This window comes from Heptranchias perlo, chromosome 30 (assembly GCF_035084215.1).
Source record: "Heptranchias perlo isolate sHepPer1 chromosome 30, sHepPer1.hap1, whole genome shotgun sequence".
Lineage (NCBI taxonomy): Eukaryota > Metazoa > Chordata > Chondrichthyes > Hexanchiformes > Hexanchidae > Heptranchias > Heptranchias perlo.
The window spans coordinates 20,960,762-20,984,315 of record NC_090354.1 but is presented as its reverse complement, the minus strand read 5'-3'; the positions used below and the strand labels follow the sequence as shown (position 1 = coordinate 20,984,315).

The following is a 23,554-nucleotide window of genomic DNA, read 5'->3' as shown; positions in this document are numbered from 1 at the left end:
AACCCTCCAGGATTGTCCTGGAGTCTCCAGGAATTAAAATGCAAACTCGGGAGAAGAATCATAAGGGCATTAAAAAAACTTTTTTTTTCATTTTCTTTGAACACTTCCATTTATTAGTTATAAAAATATTGGAGATGGGGGAAAAATGTCTGTGTGGCCGGGCGGGACGGTTGGAGTTGGGAGGTCACGGGATGAAACCTCCTGTCATACATCCAACTGGAGTTGGCAACCCTACCCCCACCTCCCCAACACCCCAGCCCCACGCAAAGGACCTTCACTGAATTGGCCATTTTCCATTGTTTACAGGTAATTTCCTTTCTGTGGGCTATGTCACAGACTCCATTTTATATTTTAGACTTTATATGGATTCTTGCTGTAAAGCACTTTTCTACCGATATCTGTTGATACACATGGTGAGCTTTTACACTCAGTTTATATCGCTCAAATCAGTATCTCCGTGGCAAGGTTTTAAATTTCACTATCGAGACGAGTTCAAGACTTGCCTCAAATGTACCAAGTTGAACCTGAATTAAATACCATAACCATTAGATTGCCAACGGGTTCAGAGAAACTTCTGTTTCCTTGGGCCAACCGATTATGTTCGTTTCAAGCTCGCGCACTGTAACACTGGAACAAAAGCTAATATTACAGTAATAAAGTTACTCAAAGATCAGGAATAGTTTTGCTATTGTAATATAAATGCCCCTTTTTCCTTTTATCTCTTATCCTTTTCCCTTATCCTTTTTTAAAACCATAACTTCACTTTTATGCTATTCTCTCGATCCTTGTCTTATTTTAACTTAAACATTTGTTTCTGTCTTCCTGCTTCCGTTGTCTATTTTTGAGATGGAAGCAATTTAAAAAAAATATAGACTGTAATTGGCTGAAAACCAGCTTTAAAGAGCGATTATTTTACTCTCTAATTTGTTTGTTCCTGTGGGCAATGCTAACAAGGCCATGTTTATTGCCCATCCCTAGTTGCCCTGAGAGGGTGGTGATGGGCTGCCTTCTTCTCCATAGCAAGCTTTTAGCAACCTTCACCATTGCTGGGTCAGAATCCTGGAACTCCTTACCCAACAGTATTGTGGGAGCACCTTCACCACATGGACTACAGCGGTTCAAGAAGACGACCCACCACCACCTTCTCAAGGGCAACTAGGGACTCGATAAATGCCAACCTTGCTAGCAACACCCTTATCCCGAGAACTACATTTTTAAAATTAAGGAAGTCTTTTTAACTACAGTGTGGCTTGCTGGGCCACTCCAGAGGGGATTAGATTCAATTCTGTAGTGGGACTACAGTCGCCTTTAGGCCAAACCAGATAGGAGTGGCAGGTTCCCGTCCTGACCAACATGAGTGAACCAGTTGGGTTTTTACAACAATCCAACAGCTTTAATGCTAAATTTTCTAGCGCTAAGCCAAAAATTAGCAGAATTATTAAACTCAATTTCACAACATAGTAGGACTTGAACTCACAACCACGAGACTGCCACGCCCAATATCAGTGAAAAGGCTAGAGTGTGAAAATTGTCATAGTCTCCATAACCAGACAGCACCTGGGTGGGTAAACTGATATGTATGGCGCAGAGGTTACAGTGAGTTGAAGTTAAACTCTTGTAATATATGGAGTGGGTCATTTCCCTCTAATCTGTTGATTAATTCCTTATGTCACAAGAATAACCCTTCACCGAGGATGCCATAAATAATATGTAAATGTTATTACTAACACTGCTGTTTGTCATGATAAAAAACAACGGGCAAGTGGGAATAATTAAAGTGAAAATAATCTTGTCCAGTGACTTGCAATGAAATATTTTTACAGATGCAGTGAAAATATGGAACAGATCTTGCAAATGATCAGGGGGAGAATGGAAATTATTATCATGTATGGATAACACAATGGGCTGGAACTTGCTCCGACCGGCGTGGCAAGGCTCTCCGCACATCCTGCGGATAAAAATTACAAATATACTCACTGCATCGGCCACGTCTATTTGCTTAATTTTGAAATCTTCTTCAGTAGCATGCTCCGAGATCAGCGCAGGCCATGCCCGCTCCGAGATCAGCGCAGGCCATGCCCGCTCCGAGATCAGCGCAGGCCATGCCCGCTCCGAGATCAGCGCAGGCCATGCCCGCTCCGAGATCAGCGCAGGCCATGCCCGCTCCGAGATCAGCGCAGGCCATGCCCGCTCCGAGATCAGCGCAGGCCATGCCCGCTCCGAGATCAGCGCAGGCCACGTGTGTGTACAAAGACTGTGAGAATGGAAGCCCCGCCCACAAGCAGGCAAGTAATATTCATTTAAAGTGACATTCCCTATGTTAGTCTAAATAAAAATTTAACATAATAACATACCTTATTATAAAAAGGCAAGGAAATTATTTATAATGTACTGAAACATACGGAAATTAAAAGTTTAAAAAAATTAAAATTTTTATTTTTTAATTTTTTTAATGATCAAAAACTATTAAAATAGGAATAATTAGACATTCCACATTTTTAAAATTTAATTTTTTGTTGTTTTGCAGTCATTATAAGTCTCCGCGCTTTTAAAAAGTAGTATACGGCTGGTGTTTTCAAGCACACCTTCTCGTGGCGTAAGTATCTTCATTCCAGCAGACGGGTAAGTTTACGATTGTTTGATGATTGCATTGATTGTAGCGTAGGTGGCCCTTTAATTCGGAACTGTCAAAACGCTGGTGAACCAATCAGAGCAAGTTTGTGATTTCGGGGTTTTACTGCGCATTCATGACCTCGCTCCGGTGGATTCGATGGCAGTTGAAGAGGACGCCATTGAGGAACAGCGTCCAGAATGAGTAAGTTCTGCCCCAATAGTTCATATTTTGTTTTTCTATCATTCATAATGTGTGTTCCGTACTTTCGGTGCACCTGTAAAAATATTTTATTGTTAGTCAGAGCCACCCAGGCTTCAGGTAAACCCACACATTCTGATTAATCTTCATTCATGTTTTATTCCTAATTCCCAGTTTGGATTTTAACAATTCCTTTGATCAGGTCCTTCAAAAAATATTCTCTTCTTTTTTCATCTCGTGTTTCAGATGACAAAATGCAAAATCTTCTGCTATTACGTAAATCCCTCCAAGGGATTATTTTGCTATGATCGCTGCCACCATCCTTGCTCTCCATGCAATGCTAAGGTTTCTGGAGATGATGGGCAGATGGGCAGTGGTCCCAGGTCTGCTCCGAGCAAGTGTATGCTTGGAAGGCACGGCTGTGAGTGCAAGTGCAGAATGGTTGGCTGCACTGCAACTGGAACGCGCTGCCTGAAAGGGCGGTGGAAGCAGATTCAATAGTAACTTTCAGAAGGGAATTGGATAAATACTTGAAGGGGAAAAAATTGCAGGGGAACGAGCAGGGGAGTGAGACTAAGTGGATAGCTCTTTCAAAGAGCCAGCACAGGCACGATGGGCTGAATGGCCTCCTTTTGTGCTGTAAGATTCTATTATTCTAGCCTGGCTTGGGAATGGAAAGCAGGTCATGCCGAATAAGAGAGGAGCTCTGACTACTGAAGTTCCACCGGGGCTGTTCTCTGTTCCTTGCTAGTCCCACCATTCATAAAAAGCATAGAGGAGGGTACTGCCAATCTAATAATATAAAATTTACTGAAGGCACCAAACTATTTGATGGTTCAATTAATATAAATTGCTTTTCCACCATGAGTACAGCCCACAAAAGGATACTTAAATTCAAGCACTGTTTTCATTGTATCGTATTATTTGGCCTCCCATCTTCCACCCTCCATAAACTTCAGCTCATCCAAAACTCTAATAGGAACATAGGATCAGGAGTAGGCCATTCAGCCCCTCGTGCCTGCACCGCCATTTGATAAGATCATGGCTGATCTGTGATCTAGCTCCATATACCTGCCTTTGGCCCATATCCCTTAACACCTTTGGTTGCCAAAAAGCTATCTATCTCAGATTTAAATTTAGCAATTGAGCTAGTATCAATTGCCGTTTGCAGAAGAGAGTTCCAAACTTCTACCACCCTTTGTGTGTAGAAATGTTTTCTAATCTCACTCCTGAAAGGTCTGGCTCTAATTTTTAGACTGTGCCCCATACTCCTAGAATCCCCAACCAGTGGAAATAGTTTCTCTCTATCCACCCTATCTGTTCCCCTTAATATCTTATAAACTTTGATCAGATCACCCCTTAACCTTCTAAACTCAAGAGAATACAACCCCAATTTGTGTAATCTCTCCTTGTAACTTAATCCTTGAAGTCCAGCTATCATTCCATGCTTGTATCCTATCTCTCTCCAAGTTCTGCTCACACATCACTCCCATCCTTATTGGCTTACTTTGGTTCCCAGTCACCCAACTCCTCAAATCTAAAATTCTTATCCTTGTGTTTAAATTCTTCCTTGCCCTTGCCCCTCCCTACCTCTGTAATCTCCACCAGTGCTACAACCTGCCCTCGTACTCTCCATTCCTCTGACTCCGGCCTCTTGTGCACCCCCCTTCCATTTGCCCCACTATTAGTGGCCATGCTTTCAGCCACTCAGTTCCCACTCTCTGAAATTCCCTCCCTAAACCCCTCCACCTCTCCATCGCCCTCTCCACCTTTAAGACCCTCCTTAAAGCCCACTTCTTTTTGACAAAGCTTTTGGTCACCCTTCCTAATATCTCCATCTTTGACTTGCCAACCGTTTTCCTTGTGCATCTGTGAAATGCCTGGGGTTGTTTGTTTCTACATTAAAGACACTTTTGAAATTTAAGTTGTTGTTGTTGTTGTATGCTACTTATGGTGATGTAACTCAAATTCATTGAGTTCATTATTATTCGCAGTAGGCCTAAGTTGTACATTTGTGCATTGATTGTTGTGTTGCAGGGACTGGATGTTGGGCTGGCGGTGGGGTAAAGAAAGAAAGAACTTGCATTTATATAGCACCTTTCACAACCTTAGGATGTCCCAAAGCACTTTGTAGCCAATGAAGTACTTTTGAAGTGTAGTCACTGTTGTAATGTAGGAAATGCAGCAGCCAATTGTGCACAGCAAGGTCCCACAAACAGCAATGAGATAAATGACCAGATAATCTATTTCAGTGATGTTGATTGAGGAATGAATATCGGCCAGGGATGGGATGTCATGGGATCTTTAACGTCCACCTGAGAGGATAGACGGGGCCTCGGTTTAATGTCTCATCCGAAAGATAGCACCTCCAACAGTGCAGCACTCCCTCAGTACTGCACTGGAGTGTCATCTTAGATTATATGCTCAGGTCTCTGGAGTGGGACCTGAACCCACAACCTTCTGACTCAGAGGCTGAAGTGCTACCACTGAGCTGGGTGGACTTGTGCAATGTTCCAGTGTTATGGATACACAATGAGCTTAAGTGTTGTTGCCATGGAAGTACATGGGGGAAATTCTGAGCTTGATATGCTGAACTAGACTGTCCTTTGGCGTATCTGACAGGTCATTAGTTTTGTGAAGACATCCCCTTATTTAGGATTGAACTAATGCTGACAAAAATCATATGCCATGATCCCTAAACTCTGAATACATGTCCTAATCTTGTTGCAAGAAGTGATATTTGTTAAATGTGTCCTGAATGTCTCAAAGTGGCTCTAGTGCCTGATCACACAGGTATGGAGGCAATGAGCTGATTAAACCACAAGACAAACACTGTGGGTGTGAGTCAACTTAAAGTCCCCTATTCTTTGACCGAAACCTGCATGCCCAGGCTCCACAACCCTTATCAGAGAAGCCAGAATGCAGGTGCGGTATGTTTGAATTTGCAGTGAATTCCCAAAACCAGTGCTGGCTGCCGCCTACAGTTATAAACATTCTGACATATGTTCCTGGGAACTGGTGCCTGCTGATGTACCATTAAGATGATTGGATTGTGATAAAGGTTATCTGTGCATCTGTATTATCACAAATCAAGAAGAAACTATTTTAGACCTTATTTCAAAGTCTTGTCTACCCTACGTAAGTAAATGTAGTGAGGAATGGCACTGTAGGTAGCATGTCTAATGTCGCTTCCCATCATAGCAGTATGACTGTCAATCTTATCAGTGGCCCTTCATATCATGTGACATACACCTGAGGGCCATGATCAGAAGTGTTGTTGTACCCCCATCCTGTCATGTGACGACAGCTGCCATTACTCGTCTGAGGACCACCATTTCCAACATTAATGGACAATGGTGGACCCTGAAACACTTGAAATATCATAGTTATTAGGTGCAGAAACAAGATACAAGTGTTACAGTGTATCAGGTAGGGTAAGCACTGGATTGGAGTGAGTTACTAAACTAACACAAAAGGCACAAGCACCTCCTGCTTTACTGCCATGCTGTATGTCATCATTTTAGTTGTGTTGCAATCCCAATTCGACTGCCATTCCAGGTAAACCAGCACAGTCTGCTCATATATTTGTAACTTTTATTTTTGTGGGCTCACTAGGGGCAGGAATGGTGCCCGAAGCTCGACGGCAGCATGAAAATCAGGCCTGGGACTCAAAATGGCTCAGGTCTCACAACAGTAACAGCGGGCAGGTGACAAAGTGCTCCACCTGCCAACCGCCTGGTATTCACCTGAAATTAAAATCGACCCCATTTAATGTAGTAGCAGTATCCTTCCCAGATCATCGAATTCAGCACAGATCAAGTGTTGAATCTGGGATCTTGCTGGTCAGTACCACTCAATACCATATCACGCGGGACACTTACTGAGCTGTCGGAGGGCGATATGAATATCTGTCACAATAGCTTCAGTGCATAGATCAGCCATGATCTCATTGAATAGCCGAACGGGCTTGAGGGGCTGAATGGCCTACTCCTGTTCCTCTGTTCCTACTCTCACCTATTCTTGAGTGCTTCAGTTATGAATAAAACATTTCACTGCAACACCACCCATACCCATTTGGTGTCACCGTTGCACTGATTTTCTGCAGAGCGCACACACCCAATTCTTACAGTAAATAATGGGAATATGTAATAGTTAGTGCAAAGAAATTAGCAATTACGAAGAAGTTGACAATTGTATAAAAAGCACAGCCTGATTTAAATCCGAGGCAGTGTTCACCAAAGTTGAGCAATGTCATCTGCCAATGTCTGCAGTTGGTAACAATGAATAGTTATTTAAAGGGGCTTTGTCTTCAAAGTAAATTATCCTGATAAGAGTTTTGAGACGGTACCAGGCTGGAGTAGCAGTCAGCCTGTCTCTGCCCTATTCTGGAAATGCTCCACATGTTCTCTTGAAGGTGCTAGTTTCTTGTACTCTTACGGAGGGAACCATTTGAAATAAAAATGCAAGATCAGTCAGCATCTGAAAAGTGAAAGCAGGCTAATATTTCAGCTGTCGTCTCCTCCTTGAGATCCAAATGAATGTATATTTGTGGTGCAGAGTCTCAGACAGTGGTAATGTGCCTTTACACCTGTCACAATGCAATATAATTAGGACTAAAACAACAATAATACACCAACTTGCATTTATATAGCACCTTTAAAGTAATAAAATGTCCTAAGGTGCTTCACAGGTGTTTAATCAGACAAAAATTGACACCAAACCAAAGAAGGAGACATTGGGACATGTGACCAAAAACATGGCCAAAGAGGTAGATTTTATGTAGGGTTTTAAAGGAGGAGAGGTGGAGAGGTTTAGGGAGGGAATTCCAGAGCTTAGGGCCTAGATGGCTGAAGGCACGGCCGCCAATAGTGGAGCGAAGGAAGTGGAATTGGAAGAAGGCAGAGATCTCTGAGGGTTGTAGGGCTGGAGGAGGTTAGAGAGGTCGGGGGAGGCGAAGCCATGGATGGATTTGAACATCTTGATGAGATTTTTAAAATCGAGGCATTGGTGGACCGGGAGCCAATGTCGGTCAGCAAGCACAGCGATGATTGGTGAAAATGTCCTTTAATTTTCTTGTGTCAAAATCCACTGACCAGGACAGACCCGTGGTTCGTTATTATTGTTCTGCATCATGGAGTGGAGGGGTAACCCATCGGGGGAGGTGGCCTATGACAGGTTTACACGTCCCCAAAGGCAATATTATATTTAATAAGCGATTCTGGAAGAGTGCTGTTCAAACATAACCTCTGTGCATCAGTCGCCTTTGTTTACGTTTTAATGAGTGGGTCGCTTCTTGTTTTAAAAAGAACCTTCCATTGAAAAGTAAGATCGGGCCCATTCACTCTCTGAAGCCACTGCGTGTCCAGGAGATGTCAGCTTCACACTGTAATATAACTAACTGCATTTATATAACGCCTCATCACATGAACATATCTCAAAGCAAATCAGGGAGTTACTTTTTAAGTGTGGTGAATATTCTACAGGCAACTCAGCAGCCATTCTCTGCTGGCAACTTCCCACAAACAGTAAATAAATAAATGATCAGTTAATCTATCTTTGGTGGTAATGGTTGGGGGAATCTCTAAAATCCCTCCTGAGCCACCAAAATAGTCAGACATCTTGGTTTAACATCTCATCCCGGTACTAGAGAGTGCCATTGATGGGGCATCCACCCATCTACCACTCACTGCACTTCTCTCAATGTAAAAATGCCTCAAGTGGCCATTAATGAAGCAACAGAGTCCTAGCCCTGATATTTACTTGGGGCTGTGAAGAGAGCAGGGGCTCAGGGGATTTCCAGACGGAAAACCCAGAAGTATGGGTTTCCAGGATGTCCTTACAATTTTGACCTAAGAGTGTCTTTCAAATTTTTTCTGTAGGTTTCCCACGTGACAGCCAACCAGATTAACAGCTTGGCTGTCAGTCGGACGAGAGAGCAGCCAGGCAACAGATGCCAGCAAAAATGTCTGACATCGGGGGGCTTGGGGCCGGTCATCAGGTGGGGGGGGGGGTAGTCGGTCATCGGCGGCTCGGACGTCAGGAGGGGTCAGTCATCGGGGGGTCGGTGATCGTGGAGCGGGTCGGAGGTCATGGGGGGTGGGTCAGACATTGGTGGGGGGGCGGTGTCAGCCGATCGCTTGTGTGGGATTGTAGCAGGTAGGCTTGATGGGCCAGGAGGATACTCTCCTGCTCCTTCTGACCCACAAGCAGTGCAGTGAAGGTACTTACCTGTTGATCCGGGCCTTCTCGCCTCCTCTTACATGGCGTGAAGAAGAAGGCCCGGGAATCCCAGCCCCCAGGAGTTGAAAATAAAAATGCAGTTAAAATGGAGGCCCGGATCTTCCTTAAAAGATTTTACTTACCGACCCGCCAACTGAAAGCGGGTTGGTCGTCTGTCCCTCAACCCGCCTCTGTTAAAACCGTAAGGAGCAGGTCGGGTTGGGTTTTATATTTTTACAATTTTCACCTTCCCACCTGCCCCCAACCCACCCATTCTCGGGGTTAAAATTTACCAGTCCTTTAATTCATCCATCTTAAACCTGTTAACGTCATTATTAAAATAGTGGGCAAAGGAATTTCCGACTAAAGCAGTAACATGTTCTTTACTAATATCAACTAGCATAATCTCTAAGCACTGCTGTAACCAGAACACTTACCCACTTGATGCCTCCAGTCCCTACACTACTATCATCTCCATTAACCTTTCATTTGTGCCACGTGACTCCCAGTCAGTTTGTCTATCGGATCAAACCTCTTAACGTGCAGAATGTTGAAAGGGTGGAACTCAAGTCAGTGCTTGGGTTCTTTGTGCGATTCTCAAACTGTCCAATTTTGTTGGTTTCACTCTCCACGGATGTTTTTCCTTAGCAAAGCCCCTTAAAATCAGACGCCCCCAATTAAAACAGGACAGCTGAGAGGAATGCAACAGATAGCAGTGTAAAATAAAACCTAAAACATTTTAAAGATAGTTTTGAAAAATAAACTGTAGGGTGGATGAACTATAAAGAATAATCAGTAAATGTCCAGCCAATGATTCTATGGCAGAAATTCAATCTCTGCTTGGCCAGGGGTGGAGGGGAGGGGGAAATCTCACTGACGTTCATGAACCATGAGACTGAGCTGCTCGATTGAATTACAGCCTTGTAACTTGCTGCCATCTGTCCGTTATCCTATATATCTCGATTCTGTTCGTAAAACCTTGATGTAAACATGTCTGTTATCTGCACTGGTCCCCACAGGGTGTTCATTAGAAGCTCTTTTTGCAAATGCATGCCAAAGAATTCTTCTCAGAGTGAGAGCTGGTTCCAAATCCTGGCTTCTGCGGAGGTTCACTGTTTGTATTGCTAAATATTTATAGAAACATTAATATCTGTGTGTTTTGGCACTGGCCTGTACTATCAGTACTTTCAATTTCATCTGCACTTATAATTTGTAACTTGATGTGAAAACAGCCCTGTCTCTGTCCCACATTAATAAAAATGCCTCCCTCGACTCCTCGTCTCCCCGGCTTTATTCAGTGTGGTGCTTGATCTCATTTTTCTTCCCACTCACACAAGACTGCTGACTGGGGTGGTAACCTCCGCTGCTCTGACTTTGGTCCACAATATAACTGACCTCCTACCCTCCGCTCGACAGGGATGGCACTGACCGTGTCACTCAAGATCAGCACAGTCCTGAAGTCTTATGGCTCTGATTCTGGAGGCATCAGCAACATCAGTCAATCCGAGGTTCATAGGTGTATCAAGTAGTTGACTGATGTGTTTCCCTTCAGGATGAGTAATTTTAGTACTTTCCCCATGGACAACCTGCAGCAGACTGGGAGGTCATGGGTTTTTCAGATAGCAGGATTCTTCAAAATCCATGATGTCACTGATGACATCCAAGTGACTCTACAGGATCTTGGATCTAAGTGCGAGCTTCTTCAGATTAACATGGCCCTTGACCTCTTTGTGCTATAACTAGCTGTGACATGTCCTTTATGCAGCCACTGCAGCAGTCAGTTCTTTTGTCTTGATGAACTTCAATGGCTTCAACATGCTGATGACATCAGAAACAGTCAATCTGAGGTCCATAGATGTATCAAGTAGCTGACTGATGTGTTGTTGTTCCAGACAAGCAATTTTAGTACTTTCCCCATGGACAACCTGTAGCAGGCTAGAAGGACACTGCATTTCCTTAATATCCAGAATGTCGGTGACGCATACTTCAGCCATCACATCCCTGTGCTCTGTAATTCCCTTCCTGCACCTCGTCACTTATCTCCTCCTCTTCAAAAGCGTCCTCGAAACCTAGCTCTTCGATCATTTATTTGGTCACTTGTCATAAGCTCTTTCTCGATAGACTTTTGGACTCTAAAGGAATTGAGGGATATGGCGGGAAAGTGGAGTTGAGGTAGAAGATCAGCCATGATCTTAATAAGTGGTGGAGCAGGCTCAAGGGGCCATATGGCCCACTCCTGCTCCTATCTCTTAAGTTTCTTATGTTTCTCCCTTCCTCCTTGGTGACCTCCAATTTTCTTTGTTGGTTACATGAAAGATGCTGTTTAAGTGTGAGTTGTTTACACTAAGCCACAAAGAGGAGAAGGGTCCCAGACATTATCAATAGCCTGTGCTGAGTTTCCAATCTCAATCATGCCGCAGTGAAGGTTGGCCTTGGCCTGGGGATGAGAAAAATCAGACACGATTTTCTTCCCATGGACCAGGAGTCCCTAACCAGTGACCCCTATATTTGTGTAAGTCAGGGGAGCACAGATCAAGCTCAGCTGTGATGTCCCACAGAATAATAACCTGCCAATAGTCACTATTTGGCTCATTCATGAAGAACAGCACTTGAGTGAGGTACCAGAGAGAAGCCATTGTTGTTTTTTGATGTATCAATGATTTGGAGGAAGGTTAGATCACAAAGCTGTCCTAGTTTGCCAATGATACAAAATTGTGTGGAGTCATAACAAGTAGAGGGTCAAGCAGGCCAGTTGCAGAGGAATCTGGGTCAAAAAATGGGAGATGTCATTGAATGTAGAGAAAGGACATGGAAGTTTTAGTGGAAAGCGCCCTTAAACTGTCCTCACATATGCAGCGGTGGTAAAAAAAAAGGCAAATAAGATCTTGGAATATATAGCTCAAGTCCTCGGAAGTGATAATGAATTTGACAAAACACTGGTCTATCCTAACTTTTGAGTATTGTGTGGAATTCTGGGCATCATTTTACAGGGGACGTCCTGACTTTGGAAAGATGCTTCAAGATGCCTATCAGCTGCTCGATGATGATTCTGGTGGCTATATGGATTAAGTGAGTGGGTAAAACTATGGCAGGTGATGTTCAATGTGGGCAAGTGTGAGGTCATCCGCTATGGACTTAAGAAAGATAAATGGGAATATTTTCTAAAAGGTCAGAAACTAGGTACTGTAGAGAAGCAAAGAGATTTGGGAGTCTAAGTACACAAATCATTTAAAACTAGTAGACAGGTACAAAAAGCAATCAAAAAGGCTAATGGGATGTTGGCTTTTATCTCAAGAGGGCTGGAATACAAAGGGGAGGAAGTTATGCTTCAGTTGTATAGAGCCTTGGTCAGACCACATCTGGAGCACTGTGTTCAGTTTTGGGCGCCACACCTCAGGAAGGATATATTGGTCATGGAGGGGATGTAGCGCAGATTAACCAGAATGATAGCGGGGCTTAGAGGCTTACATTATGAGGACAGGTTGCATAAACGTGGCTTGTATTCCCTTGAGTATAGAAGACTGAGGGATGATTTGGTCCAGGTGTTTAAAATGTTAAAAAGATTTGGTGGGGTAGATGCAGAGGAACTATTTCCTCTGATGGGGGAATCAAGAACAAGGGGACATAATCTTAAAATTAGAGCTAGGCCATTTAGGATTGAAATCAGGACATACTTTTACACAAAAAGTGTAGTAGAAATCTGGAATTCTCTCCGCAAAAGGCTGTGAATGCTAGGACAAATGGAGCTTTCCATTTTTTGTATGACAAGGTTATCAAGGGATATTGAGCAAAGGCAGGTAAATGAAGTTGAGTACAGATCAGTCATGATCTAATTGAATAGTGGACCAGGTTCGAGGGGCTGGATGGCCTACTTCTGTTCCTGATGTTCCTACATTCTTATGGTCCATTCTTATGCACTCTTTTTCATTTGTTCTCTGGAATTAGGCAACACTGGCATTGCTACATGTTTTGCCCATCCCTACTTAACCTGAAAAGGTGGCGATGGGCCTTCTCCTTGAACTGCTGCAGTCCTTGATGCTGTTGCCACATTGGACATCAGTATGGAATTCCAGGATACAGATCCACCGACAATGTAGTCATGATGGTTTTTGTCCAAGTCAGGTGGATGGTTTGTAACTTGGAGGGGACCTTGGAGGTGATGATCTTCCCACCGCATTGCTGTTCTTGGATGCTGTCAATGACCCCCTAGATTTTAAGGAATCCTACCATGTGAAAAAAATGCAGTGCCCTCTCATTCTACTGCCAGTTGTCCATTTGTGCACTGCGGATTGACTGAAGTTAATGATGGCCCCTGTGGCAGCTTGGAATGAGTCAGTAGTATAAAGTCTAGGGCTGTATTAAACATAACAGCTATTTGCAGCACTGTCCTTGTGGTAAAGGTTGGCTGGGAGTCAGTTTTCTGAAGGCAGCACTTCACTGGTGAGGCAGTAACAACGTTCCTCAGACCTACCTGTAGATGTGGATGACAGGTATGGGCAGTCCATCTCAGGTTTAATCTCACCTGCCCAGCGTTCCTCTTCTCCTAATCTTCTGTCTCCAAATAACAAATAATAGGATTCTCAATGGAATGCCTATGTTGCAATTGATACTTGCAGCAACATAAGAACATAAGAAATAGGAGTAGGAGTAGGCCATACGGCCCCTTGAGCCTGCTCCACCATTCAATAAGATCATGGCTGATCTTCTACCTCAACTCCACTTTCCCGCCCTATCCCGATATCCCTTGATTCCGTTAGTGTCCAAATATCCATTGATCTCGGCCTTGAATATACTCAACGACTGAGCATCTACAGATCTATGGGATAGAGAATTCCAAAGATTCACAACCCTCTTATTGAAGATATTTTTACTCATCTCTGTCCCAAATGGGTGACCCCTTATCTTGAGATTATGACCTCTAGTTCTAGACTCTCCAGCCTAGGGAAACAACCTCTCAGCATCTACCGTCAAGCCCTCTAAGAATTTTATACATTTCAAGGAGATCACCTCTCATACATCTAAACTCCAGAGAATATAGGTTCATTCTTCTCAATCTCTCCTCATAGGACAACCCTCTCATCCCAGGTATCAATCTAGTGAACCTTCGTTGCACCCCCTCTAAGGGAAGTAAATCCTTCCTTAGGTAAGGAGACTAAAACTGTACACAGTACTCCAGGTGTGGTCTCACCAGAGCCCTATATAATTGCATTAAGACCTCCTTACTCTTATACTCCAATCCCCTTGCAATAAAGGCTAACATACCATTTGCCTTCCTAACTGCTTGCTGTATCTACATGTTAACTTTCTGTGATTCATGTATAAGCACACCCAAATCCATCTGAATACCACCATTTCTTAGTCTCTCACCTTTTAAAAAATATTCTACTTTTCTATTCTTCCTACCAAAGTGGATAATTTCACATTTCCCCACATTATACTCCATCTGCCAACTCCTCGTCCACTCACTTAACCTGTCTATATCCCTTCGCAGCCTCTTTGTGTCCTCCTTACAGTTTACTTTCCCACCTAGCTTTGTATCGTCAGCAAACTTGGATACATTACACTCATTTAAATCATTGATATAGATTGTAAACAGCTGAGGCCCAAGCACTGATACTTGCAGCACCCCACTAGTTACAACCAGCCAACTCTCTGTTTTCTGTCCCTTAACCATCCTTGATCCATGCTAATATATTACCCCCAATCCCATGAGTCCTAATCTTGTGTAACAACCTCTTTTGTGGCACCTTATTGAATGCCTTTTGAAAATTCAAATATGCTACATCTGTGCAGCTTATCTGCGCATAGCAGGAAAATCACAACAGCTTCTCTGCACATAGGAACAGGAGTAGGCCATTCAGCCCCTCGAGCCCGCTCCACCATTTGATAATCCACCGGTTCCCCCTTATCTACCCTGCTGGTTACACCCTCAAAAAACTCTAATAGATTTGTCAAACACGATTTCCCTTTCGTAAAACCGTGTTGACTCTGCCTAATCATATTTTGATTTTCTAAGTACCCTGTTACTACATCCTTAATAATAGGTTTTAGCATTTTCACTACTACTGGCCTATAGTTCCGTGTTTTCTCTCTCCCTCCTTTCTTGAATAGCAGGGTTATATTTGCTACCCTTCAATCCACGAGGACCGTTCTAGAATCTAGGGAATTCTGGAGGATCAAAACCAATGCATCCATTACCTGCAGCCACCTCTTCTAGAACCCTAGGATGTAGGCCATCAAGTCCAGGGGATTTGTTGGCTTTTAATCCCATTAATTTCTCCAGTACTTTTTCTTTACTAATCCTAATTATTTTAAGTTCCTCACTCTCATTAGACCCTTCACTCCCCCATTAGTTCTGGTCTGTTTTTTGTGTCTTCTACTGTGAAGACAGATACAAAATATTTGTTTAATGTCTGCCATTTCCTTCTTCTCCCTTATAATTTGTACTGTCTCTGCCTCTAAGGGGCCCCCATTTCCTGTTGCTAATCTCTTCTTTTTTGTATACTTGTAGAAGCTCTTACAATCTGTTTTTATATTTCTTACTAGTTTATTCTCATATTCAATTTTCTCCCTCATTATCAATTTCTCAGGCTTCCTTTGCTGATTTCTAAAACCCTCCCAATCCTTAGGTTTACTATTCTTTTTGGCAACATTGTAAGCCTCTTCTTTTAATCTAATACTATCCTTAACTTCTCTAGTTAGCCACGATTGGATCATTTTTCCCAATGAGTTTTTATTCCTCAAGGGAATGTATATTGGTTGAGAATTATGAATTATTTCTTTAAATGTTCACCATGTTATCTACTGTCATATCTTTTAATCTAATTTCCCAATCTACCTTAGCCAACTCATACCTCATACCTACGTAATTGGCTTTGTTTAAATTTAAGACCCTAGTTTCGGACTTAACTACATAATTCTCAAACTCAGTGTGAAATTCTATCATATTATGATCACTCTGCCCCAGAGGATCCTTAACTATAAAATTACTAATTAACTCTGTCTCAATTCACAATACTAGATCTAAAATAGCCCGTTCCCTAGTTGGTTTCTCGACATACCGTTCTAGAAAACTGTCTCTAATGAACTCGTCCTCCAAACTACTTTTACCAATTTGGTTTGCCCAGTCTATATGAAGATTAAAGTCCCCTGCGATAATTGCATTACCCTTGTTACATGCTTCTCTAATTTCCTTATTTATACTCTGTCCAACACTGTAAGTATTGTTAGGGGGCCTATAAACTATTCCCACCAATGTTTTCAGCCCCTTGTTATGTCTTAGCTCCACCCATACTGATTCTACATCCTGATTTTCTGAGCTAGTATTTTCACAACTAAAAATATCTCGGCCAAAACTGTTGGCCTAAAATCATGTGGCAAAAAAAAAGCAGCAAAATTATCCTGTTGTACAAATTCTACATTTAAGAGTACATTTTTCAATTGTACAGTTTTGGCATGGAGCCTCGAGAGCATACAATTAAAAAATAGATGGAAAATACTGGGCTTTACACACAATTTCTCAATATGTGCTCCTCATGGGCAAAGTTCTGTGCCAGGAGAGCTCTATCAGAAAATTTGCCCTTTAAATTGCAGCTGCAACCTCCCTTTAAATGTTCATTTCCTTTCAGTGTAGAACTGGCCTCCTTGCAAGGGCTGCTTTATAAGGGCAACACCAACACACAGCACCTTCCAAGCATGATTCACGGGAAATTGTTGACTGTCATATCATTATACTACAGTTCAATGTTGTAATGAAGCTCTCGTCTATTTTCGGTGACAGCTTCTTCTGTCCAGTCTAGCCCTCCCTCCCACCCCAAAATTATGCACATGGTTGGAGACCGAGTAGTCGGGTCTTCCAAACAATTTCCCAACTCCCCACTTACCACATCACCACCATCAAGCTCTATGCATTTCCACAGAAACAATCAAACAAGGTTTCACTCCTGCACTGTGTGGGGATTACTATCATTTGAAGATTGCAAAAGTCATTCTATCTGTTCTTCCTGGATAACTTAATTCATAGACGTTCAAAGAATCAGGAAATCCTGTTCTAAGCTGAAAACTTCAATTTTCCTCAAAGCTCCTTCCTTTAAGGCAATAAATTATTTTCTACAATTGGTATAATCATAATTATCCAGCAAAAACTCAAAAGCTAGGATTTGTTTCCAGAGGTAAGGGAATGACTGGGTAATACAGGACAGTCAATGTTATTATAGGTTTGTCTTGGGTTAAATAGGAAATGCAGTCACAATATTTTGTTGCCAAGATATAATGTTACTAGTCTTTAAAGACTACCTGAATAGCGATAACAGACAGAGTATGAGCTACTGATTTTAAAAATGTGTAAAAAGAAATTCAAAAGAGCCTTTTATTTAAAACTCAGTGCAGCATGTAAACGTGGTCAGCAGGCTTCTCTGTAGGCCTAGTTCCTCAAAGCCCACCTTTGTCCTAAAACAAGTACTTGGCTCAAGTCTCACTATACAAAAAGGTCCATTTTTCTTTCTATGGGATTCCTTTTTGAGGTTCAGTGAATTGTTTGCACAGAATAATATTCCCTTTGTTCATTGAACAAACAGACCTGAAGAAAGTGAAAACTGCCTGTTGGCTGAAGGACATAAATTGTTGGCTCTAGTTCTCGGCCCAAGGCTCAGGATACCAGTGAATGTCCTCTCTCTCTCTTTATTATGAAAGCTCATTGCAATTTAAGTAATTAAATGGACCCACCTCAAAGCACAATCTTCTTCGTCTTATAAAAATGTCCTTTTAACGGAGTGATAAAGACAGAAGACAGATTGCCATTCAACGAGTCCTTTCTTCTCTAGTTTGTTTAAATGCACTGCACTTCTTAGCTCTCAGCATTTCAAATCATGGGCAAACCCTCTGGTAGCTCAGCCAAGTGTGGGGCAGTCACATTGTCACTCTTGACCTGAAAGTATGAAAAGCTTTTTGCAGCCTGTAGCTGAACTGATATTAACTGACTGCACATCAAAAAGCTGCTGCTATGAATTGGCTATTATGCCTTGATTAGATGATTGCCTCTTCTAATAATCCCCATTCCACTTTGGGTTCATTCCAAGGCTGCTTGGGTTCAGCCTGCCAGATAGAGCAAGGATGCTACATTAAAGCAACCAGTTCCACTGAACTAGATCGGTATTCTTTTCAGAAATTATGCTGGAACTGGAAACAATGGCTGCAGCAAGCTGCACAGTGTTATTTACTAAGGTGTTACAGAGCTCCAGGTGCTGCTCAGCATCTTAGTTCATCTGAACAATGGTCCAATATTTTTGGGGAATATTTAACTTTGGATTCTCACCCAAGATTCAGCAGCCCATATTTTATATTACTCTTTTTGATCTACAGTCTCTCTGCACAATGCCTGTTATATAGCCTATCTCCTCACCTCGGTGGAAAGTGTGGTTGTGTAGATGTCAGCTGAGGATAGGATTGGTTTCAGCTGTGATGCTTTCCACAGTCAAATAACCAGCCAGTACCAGCTGTCCGGGCTCACATAGGAAGAATAGCCAGTCAGATGAAGCACCTTTTGGCCAGGGAAAGGCAGTGCCTTCATGGAAGGTGGAAGAGAAGGGGAGAAAATTAGGGGCGAAAAGACTAATCTCTGATGTGTGTGAGTTTTTCCCATGTCCCTGTTCAATTACAGAGATGGTCCCTCTACCCCTTTACATGATAGTCTGGCTATCTTTACATCTAGCTCATTGGTTGGAACTCCACTGAAAGGCAATGCCACTGTCTGTATATTATTAAATAATGGGAAATTTCACATTTTTCAGCAGTCTATCCACAGACTAAACAAATCTTAATGTTATATTTTTCAATTTTTGTTAAAAGGCTACCAGTGCATGGGGTATCAATATTATCCTGGCACTACAACAAAACCCACTTTATACTCACTGTAAGTCAAATGCAACTCCGGGTGTGGAGCTTCAAATGGAAACATTAACCAATGGACACTCCCATTGTGAGGATCTAACCTACTGTCTGACATTCCCGAGATGATTCTATTGTTAACACCCACACTTTGACCTTAAGGACCTACAGCGAGGGATTCAGTCATAGACAAAGATTTCATACAACAGTGAAACTGGTCCTCCAGTGAGAAACCAAAGGTCCACTTAATCCTTATTTCCTATTTGTTGGTCCACCTAAAGGCTTTTTTTTTCATTTGTCCTTCAGCTGTAGGCAACCCAGGCGAGGCAGTATTTATTGCCCATCTCTAGTTCCCTGAGAGCATTAAGAGTCAACCACGTTGACTTCAATGGAAATAAAGATCAGGAGAGATGTAAAAACAGGCTGCCAATTCGCTATCACCCGTTTCACACCATCACACAAAGTCAAAATTATCCCATAGTGTGGAACTGATCTAATTTGTAGGTCAGACTGGGTAGAGGTGGCAGGTTCCCTTCCCTGAAGGACATTAGTTGAACCAGTTGGGTTTTTACAACAAACCAGCAGCCTTCATGGTCATTTCCTGGTGCTAAGATTTTTTAATCCTTTTATTTTCTTGGTCTACTTAAGCTGTTGTTAAAATTACCAGATTTAGTGAATTCAATTTCACAACTTGCTGTGGTGGGATTTGAACTTAGAACCTCTGGGTTGCTGGTCCAATGTTATAACTGTTAGGTACTGGACACCACTTGAATCTATTAATGGTCCATTCCATTGCATTCTAACCAATAGGCACAGCACTGTGTCTTATCGATGTCATACATTGGTTTGTAATAGTTAATTCTACAATTCCCAAAAATAATTATTTTAATTTTCAGTATGCAATAAATGGAATAACCAATGAGATTGCAAACCCACTAGATTAGATAGAACTGTGCTGATGTGCCTGTGATAAAAGAAAGCATTCTATACAGTGTTTTAAAACTCATTTTGGAAGCTGATTTGGATGCCTTCTGATCTTGGTGGTAAAGAAAAAACTGGAAATTGTAGAAATGAAAGCTGCATTGAACAGGTGGATTGATAACTTCCTCTCTCTATCTCCATCTCTCAATCCCTAGTCACACAGTAAGTTAATTACTGCACTCATTTCCACCCCCTCCCCATTTTCTCACTTGCTGTGCTGGAGGTGTGGCCCATGCCAGTTCCAGGGGCACTGCCAAGTCCTTGTGCTTTGCCCAAGTGACTCTTCTTCAGGTACAAGCCTGTGCAGTCAGAGCAGGCAGACCATTCACAGACCATTGTTAAAATGAACAGTTCAAGTGTTTGCCAGATCCTGGGGGAGAGCTGATAAAGCGCCTCAGGGTCCAAAAAGAAAGAAAGACTTGCATTTTTATAACGCCGTTCATGACCTCAGGACGTCCCAAAGCACTTTACAGCCAATTAAGTACTTTTGAAGTGTAGTCACTGTTGTAATGTAGGAAACGCAGCAGCCAATTTGCACACAGCAAGGCCCCACAAACAGAAATGAGATTATGACTGGATAATCTGCTTTAGTAATGTTGGTTGAGGAATAAATATTGGCCAGAACACCAGGAGAACTCCCCTGTCATGCCAAGGGATCTTTTATGTCCACCTGAGAGGTTTAACGTCTCATCCAAAAGACGGCACCTCCGACAGTGCAGCACTTCCTCAGTACTAAACTAGAGCAATTCAAATGTATTGTAAATGTGGCTGGTGATAGCTGAAGGGCAGGAGAAGAGGTTAAAAAAATAAGATGCTTATGAAGTTGTCTGATGGATTCAGTGAGGCATATATGTGACAATGTTTGGCAGGAACAGCCTGAGAACCATCATTGGCAGCTGGCAGCTTCTCATGAATCCATCTGATGATAGGACCACATTGACTGGACAATGCACTGTCACATTGCCAAGCACTACATCAAGGTTGATATAATCCAACAACACAATGCTGTTTTACTGAAAATATCAGAACTGTGCCATGTTAATAGTATTGTAGAACAGTACAAGTACAAATCTCAAACTAAACCAACGTCAAAGAATTTACTGCCTGAAAAATTGAGTTTCTAGAAATACCACTTTGGGGGGAAGGGTTGAAATAAGTTGACAGTTAACAAGCACTGCAAAGTAATTTATTGTATGAAGCTCTTCGGGATATTTTGATGATACAATATTATAAGGCACTAACAGACAGATTGAAAGACCCTAAGCTTGCTGCAGCTCTTCCAATCACTTGCCTAAATGTTGGTGCCAGCAAAGGACTGGCAGCAACCTCAGAGCCACCTGCCTTCCTCTGTTTCAGCAAGCATGCTGCTAATGGAGGCCATGCCTCAGTTTGGCCCACTGATACTGGTATGCATAGATAGATGCACTTCAATATACTCTGTTAATCCACCACTCATAATTATCTGTCTTTTGTGCCCAAGCTCGAAAATACTAGTAGTTAGCATTTCATGGAGTGTGCACGCCAACACTTGGCCAAGATTAGTAAGGCAGGAATATACAACCTATGGCCCTGAGTTATAGGGTTAGATGAAGAGGCGTGGGAGGTGGCTCATGTGGAGCATAAACGCCAGCATAGACCAGTTGGACCGAATGGCCTGTTTCTGTGCTGTAGACTCTATGTAATTCTATGAGTCTGACAGTCCATCTTCAAAGCCCAGGTAACTCAGACTTGTTTGCATTCAGCAGCTTGAGATGTATGTAAATTATTAGGAATATGGATTTAAAGTTTATATGGGCTCCCGAGACTCCATGGTGTGCAGCCAACAAAGACAAAAGTCTTGGTCACTCCTGTAGCAAGGGCATTCCTGAGCGATGCTGCTACTTCGTTCTTATCCTGTACACCTGATGTCCCCTCTGAAGAAGCCATCAATGGTCAATTTTTTTCTATACTGAAGTGATGAATGAAGTGATAGAATCCACATCTCTTCTCACATTGTATGTCCTCAAGCACTGAAGCAAGACTTGTTGCTTAAGCAACTTGTTGCCACAAGTAATGTCCTTAGCCATGCTTAATTCCTACTCAGCAGGAGCAGGCCTTTGGGCACCCATTACCACTGCCCCTTCCTCATCTGTGACCAGTCACTCACTCTGTGTACCCTCACTGGGAGGGTGGCTGCTTCGAGTGATACGGATGGTGCAGTGCGTTATGGTGCAGTTTACAATCCTGAGGGACTGGCTGACATTTTGGTTCTACTTGCCTTTCTCTAAGGAAGAAAAATATAAACATGATTCACACTTATGGGATTTAATACATTTGTTGTTGCAAACAAAGTATACACCGCATTTCTACGAGGGGCAGAAACATTTTATTTTTAAGACAATTCAAATGACAATCATTCATGCAATAAATATATGTGATTAACATGGTACAAACACTGAACATTAGGATCTACTCAAAACTCAGCATCAAACAGGACGTGTGCTGCATTATGGTGTCCTTGTCAGAGGTGAGGGGTTTGGTGCTCTGTGAGAAAGAAAAGATCAGAATGCATTGCATGAGATGAAACCTTCCAGAGAGATGGGACGGCTATATGCATTGCTAGGCACAGTAGCGAGGTGAAATACTGTCTATTGGATGAGACATTAAACCTAGGCCCATCTATCTGTTCACGTGGACATAAAAGGTTCTATTGCATTATTCAAAGGAAAGCAGGGAGTTCTCCTGATGTCTTGGCCAACATTCATCCCTCAACCAAAAGTTAAGTTTGGTTTTTTTTTATTCGTTCAGGGGATGTGGGCGTCGCTGGCAAGGCCGGCATTTATTGCCCATCCCTAATTGCCCTCGAGAAGGTGGTGGTGAGCCGCCTTCTTGAACCGCTGCAGTCCATGTGGTGACGGTTCTCCCACAGTGCTGTTAGGAAGGGAGTTCCAGGATTTTGACCCAGCGACAATGAAGGAACGGCGATATATTTCCAAGTCGGGATGGTGTGTGACTTGGAGGGGAACGTGCAGGTGGTGTTGTTCCCATGCGCCTGCTGCCCTTGTCCTTCTAGGTGGTAGAGGTCGCGGGTTTGGGAGGTGCTGTCGAAGAAGCCTTGGCGAGTTGCTGCAGTGCATCCTGTGGATGGTACACACTGCAGCCACAGTGCGCCGGTGGTGAAGGGAGTGAATGTTTAGGGTGGTGGATGGGGTGCCAATCAAGCGGGCTGCTTTATCTTGGATGGTGTCGAGCTTCTTGAGTGTTGTTGGAGCTGCACTCATCCAGGCAAGTGGAGAGTATTCCATCACACTCTTGACTTGTGCCTTGTAGATGGTGGAAAGGCTTTGGGGAGTCAGGAGGTGAGTCACTCACCGCAGAATACCCAGCCTCTGACCTGCTCTCGTAGCCACAGTATTTATATGGCTGGTCCAGTTAAGTTTCTGGTCAATGGTGACCCCCAGGAGGTTGATGGTGGGGAATTCGGCGATGGTAATGCCGTTGAATGTCAAGGGGAGGTGGTTAGACTCTCTCTTGTTGGAGATGGTCATTGCCTGGCACTTATCTGGCGCGAATGTTACTTGCCACTTATGAGCCCAAGCCTGGATGTTGTCCAGGTCCTGCTGCATGTGGGCTCGGACTGCTTCATTATCTGAGGGGTTGCGAATGGAACTGAACACT

The 23,554-nt window shown here is 42.9% G+C and overlaps 1 long non-coding RNA gene across 1 annotated transcript in view; it reads right to left on the bottom strand.

The window, feature by feature from the left end:
* Nucleotides 1-2,407: 2,407 nt before the first annotated feature.
* Nucleotides 2,408-23,554, bottom strand: part of LOC137300162 (uncharacterized) — a 55,900-nt gene continuing 34,753 nt past the window's right edge. Inside the window, exon 2 of the long non-coding RNA XR_010958038.1 lies at nucleotides 2,408-2,888. This is a non-coding gene — a long non-coding RNA (uncharacterized lncRNA). The remainder of the gene's footprint in view (nucleotides 2,889-23,554) is intronic.